The sequence below is a fragment of the Tamandua tetradactyla genome, chromosome 3 (genome assembly GCF_023851605.1).
Source record: "Tamandua tetradactyla isolate mTamTet1 chromosome 3, mTamTet1.pri, whole genome shotgun sequence".
Lineage (NCBI taxonomy): Eukaryota > Metazoa > Chordata > Mammalia > Pilosa > Myrmecophagidae > Tamandua > Tamandua tetradactyla.
Genome location: NC_135329.1, coordinates 64,482,359 through 64,489,104, shown reverse-complemented (window position 1 = coordinate 64,489,104; position 6,746 = coordinate 64,482,359). Strand labels below are relative to the sequence as shown.

Below are 6,746 nucleotides of genomic sequence, written 5' to 3'. Positions count from 1 at the left end.
CAAGAAGACAACCCTAGCCAACCTCATGCATTCCTGTAAGCATACACGCTTATCTTTAAATGAGTTAAATGGTTCTTCTACTTTTATGTGATATGCTTAAAATTAATGTCATATTTCCATTTGAATATCTAACATATTAATACATTGCAATTGGAAATGTACACTGAGCTGGCTAACACACCCCAAGCCTACAATTCACCTTTATCGTGAAGGTAATTCTGACATCTTTCTGCATGATGTATTAGGACACTTGTCTGTATGTAACTGGAATCTGCATCACACTCAGTAACTTTGTTTAAATCTCAGTCACTTGCCCGGACATGGCAAACTTTTCTCTTAGGCAAGTATCTTCATATCTTTCATAAGAGCTGGGAAATTTCAGCTATTATTTCCTTAAGTAGTCTTTCTTCTTCTTTTTATTTCTCTTTTCTTTTTGGGATTCATATAACATATATGTATGTGTTCTTCATGCTTTCACTCAAATCCCTGATACACTGGCTAATTTTTTTGAAATCTTTTTCCTATCTTTTTGTCTGAATTTATGATACTGATTGTCCAGATGCATGGAAATCTTCACAAATTTGCACATCATCTTTTCACAGGGGATATGGTAATCATCTCCGTATCATTCCAAATTTAGTATATATGCTGCAGAAGCAAGAACAGAATGAAGGAGTTATTGATTGCAAAGCTAATGTCAATGAAAAATTCTTACATTTGAGGTGAATTTCCCAATTCCCCAATTCTGAAACCCAAAGTTTGATGAAATTGTCAGTTGTATCTTGAATACCCAAATAAGTTGAATTCAGGGATGTTTACATGCTTATCGTATGATGAAAGAACATCTTCCAATGTCCTATCTCTCTTCCACACACTTTTCCAATAACTGTTTGGGTTAATCCCAAATAAATACCTGCTACATCCCATGAATCAGAGTCATACACAAGGAAAAATATAGTTCTTTCAGTTGTATTGCGTTTCCCCAAATTGATAGGTTTATGTCCTTTCCCAGGACATCAGTATGTAGTCCTATTTGGAAAATAGTATCATTGAAGATGAAGTTAACAAAGTTAAAGTGAGAACATATTGATGTTGGTTTGTCCCAAAATCCTATGCTGCTGGTACCCTTATAAACAAAGAGAGTAGACAACAAGTCATAGAGAGATGAAAGCCAAATGAAGACAGAGGCAATGCTAGAAATGTTGTAGGTACAAGTCATGGAATATCAGGGATTTCCAACAAAACATTAGAAACTAGAATAGCAGAGAAACTATTTTCCCTTATAAGCTTCAGAGTGAGCATTTCCTTGTCAACACCTTGGGTTCAGATTTCTGACTTCCAGAACATTGCTGCCATTCATTCATATGTTTTCTTTTCCTTTTATTTTTTCTCTTTTTTTTCATGGGCATTCTCTAGGAATTGAATACGGGTCTCTGTCATGGTAGGCAAAAACTCTACCTGCTGAGTCACTTTGGCCTGTCCCCCATTTATGTTTTTAAGAAAGGAAGTTCATGTTGATTTATGTCAATAGCCCTAGGAAAATAATACAAGTGGTTTCCTATACAATAATTTTGCTGAATAGATCCAGGTACCCAGACCCATATGTTAAGTTTGATAGACCATCACTGTTTAAATTTAACCAGCCAGGTATCTATCTGATAGTACCACCTGTGAAATGTTGAATTATATTATATAATTTATACATTTCCTTAATGTCAATCTATATTTATGTGAGTGTGAACACACGAGAAATAGAATCCCATGCAGACATTATTTTAAGTTAAGATGTGACCCAATTGAATAATGTCGGGTCTTGTTCCAGATTACTGTTGGACTAAAAATAAAGAAAAAAAACAGAACTAGGAAGTCATCAGGGACTTGGAACAGAAAGAAGAGGCAACAGATTTTATTGAGAAGCAGTGAATAAACGAAGGGAAATCAAAGTTTTCTGTAGTCAGCTCAGATTCCTACTGACCCAGGTAAAAAACTTTGTAGCCTCTTAAACCATGAGATAATACAATTCTAATGTTTAAGCCAACTTCACTATGTGGAATTTGCCATAGCAATGTGTCAAATAAGTCACCTTTTAAAAAAATTTTTACCAGAAGAGGGATGCTCCTATTAAAAATACCTGAATATGTGGAATAGGATATGGAATTTTGTGATGGAAGAGGGTAGATGAATTTTAAGTCACTTGACACTTTTCTAGAAAAGCCTAGATTTCTTTGAAGGGATATTGTTAAAATATGGATATTAAAGATGTTTACAATGAGGGCTTAGAAGGCAATTATTAATGTATGTTTGTCAGCCATCTCTAGAGAAACAGAACCAACAGGAGAGATCTGTAATATGAGATTTATAAAAATGTCTTGTGCATCCCTACAGTCATGTGAGGTAATTCCTAATAGTTATAGATACCTACTTTTGGTTCTGTTCCCCAAGAGAACCTAACTAATATCTTAGGAAAACATCTGTTTTGTTACCCTCTGCAGAGTGAAGTCTCTACTGGAGGGCACAGCACAAGTCCAAATTCCATAGGGCAGGTTGCAAGCTGGGAACACATCCTGCCCTTCAGTGTGCTCACATTGACCAAATTTACTTCATATGTTGAATTCATTTTCCTGCTGCCACCTCCCATCACAGCTGCTGCATCCACGGAATTTCTAAATGTCTCAGGCATCAGATCCTAATTTTGGAACATTCTTTATGGTGATGTCCTTTGTCCCCAACTCTTGCCATAATTAACGGTGATTTTCATATCTAGGCCACACCTTTTTACATCATATTGCTGTGTTAACAGCTAGGAACCAGCCTAGATATTATTAAGTCCCATATTTATTACTTAATCATTAATTAATATTACTGAGAATCCAGTTTGCAATTTTCTTTCAAGTTATTTTCAAGATATGGTAAGTTAGACATATTAGAGATGAGTGGATCAAAACCAGTCAGTATTCAGGTGAAGGAACCAAAGGTCAGTGGTTTTGACCAACCCCATACACTAGTGTGATGTGCAGGGCAGGACCAGGTCAACTGGTGCTTCAGCAATGATGGTTGTGAGAAGTTTGTGAACACACAGGTCCTTTCTGGCTCCCATGGCAGAATGGCAAAAAGCACTGACAACTTACAAAAACTTTAGACATAAAGTTGTAATTAAGGAATAATATCAACAAACTGGAGACAATGATGTCAAGCACCCTTCCTTCGACTGAAAGCAAACACTGAGATCTAATACAATCATATTTTATATTATATATTCCATAGGTTAGGAACATATATGTACATAAACACATACAGAAATATGTTCGTGTATGTATGTGTGTGTATATATATCCCTGGGAGTAGGGGCACTGGGACTATATTCCAAGAGCCATTATTGACCCTGGGCCCCTTCTATCTCCTATTCAACACATTTCCTGACTGAAATTAAAGGAACAATGGATTAATGAGTTGACCTCAGGCAGCAGACTCTGTTCTCCAAGGCCTCAGCCAGCATCCTCCTCCAAATGTGCCCTGATAAAAGGTCCTCCCTTCATTTGTTTTATTTTATGTACAGAGTCACCTCCCCAATGCAGATCACCACTTCTGAAAAGAGATGAACCCAAAGCCCACATTTACTTAAATTCAAGTTCCTCCTCTGTCTGGATAATATTCCCAGGACATCACCGGCATCATCAACAAACATGCAACCCTCGTGGTTCTTCTTCTTTCTCATGGCAGCTCCGAGATGTAAGTGTCTCAGGGACTCAGATATGAAGGTAATGGGGTGATGGAAATGAGAACATGACTCACTGTGGTTCTCCTTGTTCCCAGGTGTCCTGTCCCAGGTGCAGTTGCGGGAGTCGGGACCTGGACTGGTGAAGCCATCGCAGACCCTGTCCCTCACCTGCACTGTTTCTGGAAACTCTGTAAATAACTATGGTGTGAGCTGGATCTGCCAGGCTCCAGGAAAGCGGCTGGAGTGGGTCAGGCTTATGGGTTATAGAGGAAATACATACAAGAACCCAGTCCTTCAGTCACGACTCAGCATCTCCAGAGACACCTCTAAGAATGAAGTTTATTTAAAGCTGAACAGCCTGAGCACCGAGGACACGGGCACCTATTGCTGTGCAAGAGACACAGCGAGGGGAAGTCAGTCTGAGCCCAGACAGAAACCTCCCCTCCTGCACAGGAGGCTGGGCTGCAGGAGGTGCTCGTGACCAGCAGAGGGCGTGCAGGGAAAATCGTGGGTTTGCCTGGGTTTCCCTCTTCCTTCTTCACAATAAGTAACTCCCACAAGAGCGATTGCATCTTTCATAAGCAGTGCAATGTTTTATATAACATTCAAACTGAGAAAATTATTTTTGTGTTACCAAATGCATGTTTAGTACATGTGTACATAAATACCTAATAAAATTTTATGTAAATTATGGGAGTTGTCTCATTTCTGAAAGTGTCTGAAAGTCAGAAAAAGAAACCTTGCATTTATCCTCCCCATGTAGTTGTTTCTTTCAACTTAACTCACTTTTCTGAAAATATTCATCAAATAATCCCCCACCCACCATCATATAGAGCCCCAGAACCTGAGAAGAAGTGGAGAAGGTGGGAAAGCCTGGCTCTCCCAAGGAGCAACGTCAAGTGAGTCCATTTCATCCTCCCTTTCATGTGGCCTCAAAGACCAGGTCCCTGCACTTTTACTAAGACCCTTACATTGTGTGCGTTCATTACATAAAATGCCCTCATTGTATCACACTCACACACACACAGACTCTCAATGTAAATTATTTGATTTGTAATGTAATATCAGGTTCACAATCAATAGATATCTTTATAATTTAAAAATATCAGGTTCACAATTAATAAATGCCTTCTAATTTTTATGCTTGTGCCAATCAAGAATACCACACGTCGTTTTTCCCTAAAATCAACAAATAGTTTTCTATAATTATAGTGTTAAGCTCTCTGTGATAGATTTCTTTGAAGTAGGTAATGTCACCTGAAGGAACTTGACACACTGTTTATGGTCTCTGCACAGCCACAGGCTTCTGAAGGCAGATCTTCCCTGAGGTCCTCACAAGGAGGGCAGGTCTACCCTGTGCTTCCTGGGCAGACACACTTGTCTCTAACTCCCTCATTCCTGTATCTGAATCTGGGAAGCAATTTTCCCATAGCTGTCACTTGTCTTTAAGGAATGAGAATTCCTGTCCCTACTCTGCAGGCCCAAGCACATCTATTGGACCCAGTGCAAGGGCAGTGGGACCCGTTCAAAACACGACCTTCCTCTGGGGCATACCTGGTTTCTTGACAATTGGACACTGTGAATGCAAAATTCCTGGGGAGAGGCTGGGATATGAGCAGATTAGACAGTGGTGGAAACACCACCCATGTGCCCCTGTCCTTCCTCATGAGGCAAGGCATGATCTACCAAGGATTCTTGCACCATTCCTAGGGTAGTGCCATTTTTCCAGATTTTCCTCCCAATATGCATTGATTCAACAGCAGTGTCATTAGCTGCCAATTTTAGAGAATTCTGCACATTATGGATGTTATTCCTCACTGAACAGAGGGTAAGTGGTACTAGACATATATTCCATGATGGACTCTGTCTTTACTTTGTAATTTTTAGCTTTTTAATATTGTATGACATATGTACAAGGTAACAAAAAAAAGCAGTTTTCAATGCACTCTTAAACAAATAGCTACAGGACAGATCCCAGAGTTTGTCATGAGCTACCATAACATACTGTCAGAATTTTCCTTCTACCTGCTCCAGAGGCTAGAAGGAAATAAGTATTTATATATTATCACAATTCACATTTTTCTTATTTGTGAAAAATAACATCCCTACATAAAAGCAATAAATTTCAAATCACAGCCCAACAATTAGCTGTAGAACAGGTTTCTGAGTTTGGTATAGGTTACAATTTTAGGTTTTCTTATAGCTGCTCTAAGATACTGGTGACTAACAAAAATACCAGGACCATACAGTGATGGCTCAGCGTCATGCAGCAGTGGTCCAGTGGCAGAATTCTAGCCTGCTGTGCTGCAGACCTGGGTTTTTTATGGAGGTTGACCATGGTAAAAATAAATGAATAAATAAATAAGACTTCATAATCATCTTTGATCTTTCTATCCCACTCTTTAGGAGTCTTTGGTCTATGGTCATTATAACTGTTTCATGTTGAAAGTGGCTGTAAATAATATGGCATAGGGAGATGGAACTAGCTGGTGTTCTGAAGAGGCTGGGCCCATTTTTATATGGCTTCTACTTCAATTGAGTCTCATCGCAGCCCAAAGGTTTTTTTGTTTGTTTTCCCCATGCGGATTGTTTTCCTTTGTTCTGCATCTACAGAGTTGCTTGTGGATGAGTTTATTGCATTGTTGCAATTTTCTCTCTACCCACCACTGAGTGATGAGCATTTTAATTTGTTCTGTTTAGTCTTTTGTGGATACTACATAATTCTGGAGGGAAAGCCTGTAAAACTGACTAGATATGGCCCATGTGATATTCCCTCTTGTCACTTTATCAAACTCGGGGTTTAGAAATTTATTATCTATAACTATTGAAATTTCTTCTTATCCTATTTGGGATCCTGTCATAAATGTAACAATTAAGCTTTAGCCCTGATCCTAATTCCTTTTACACCATCTCATTGCCTACATTTTAAGATTTTCCTTGGCTCTGCGACTTCAAGTATTATAATGTTGTTGATACTTTTAGATAATTTACAGATTTTCCAGATCTCTTGAACTTGATGTTCATGTAA

General features: G+C 38.7%; 1 non-coding gene and 1 pseudogene across 1 annotated transcript; one reads left to right on the top strand and one right to left on the bottom strand.

Moving 5' to 3' along the window:
- Window positions 1–557: 557 nt before the first annotated feature.
- Window positions 558–660, bottom strand: LOC143678517 (U6 spliceosomal RNA). Its single transcript, XR_013173315.1, has one exon. It is a non-coding gene; the product is annotated as a U6 spliceosomal RNA (small nuclear RNA).
- Window positions 661–3,683: 3,023 nt separating this feature from the next.
- Window positions 3,684–4,199, top strand: LOC143675589 (immunoglobulin heavy variable 4-59 pseudogene; annotated as a pseudogene).
- Window positions 4,200–6,746: the final 2,547 nt, after the last annotated feature.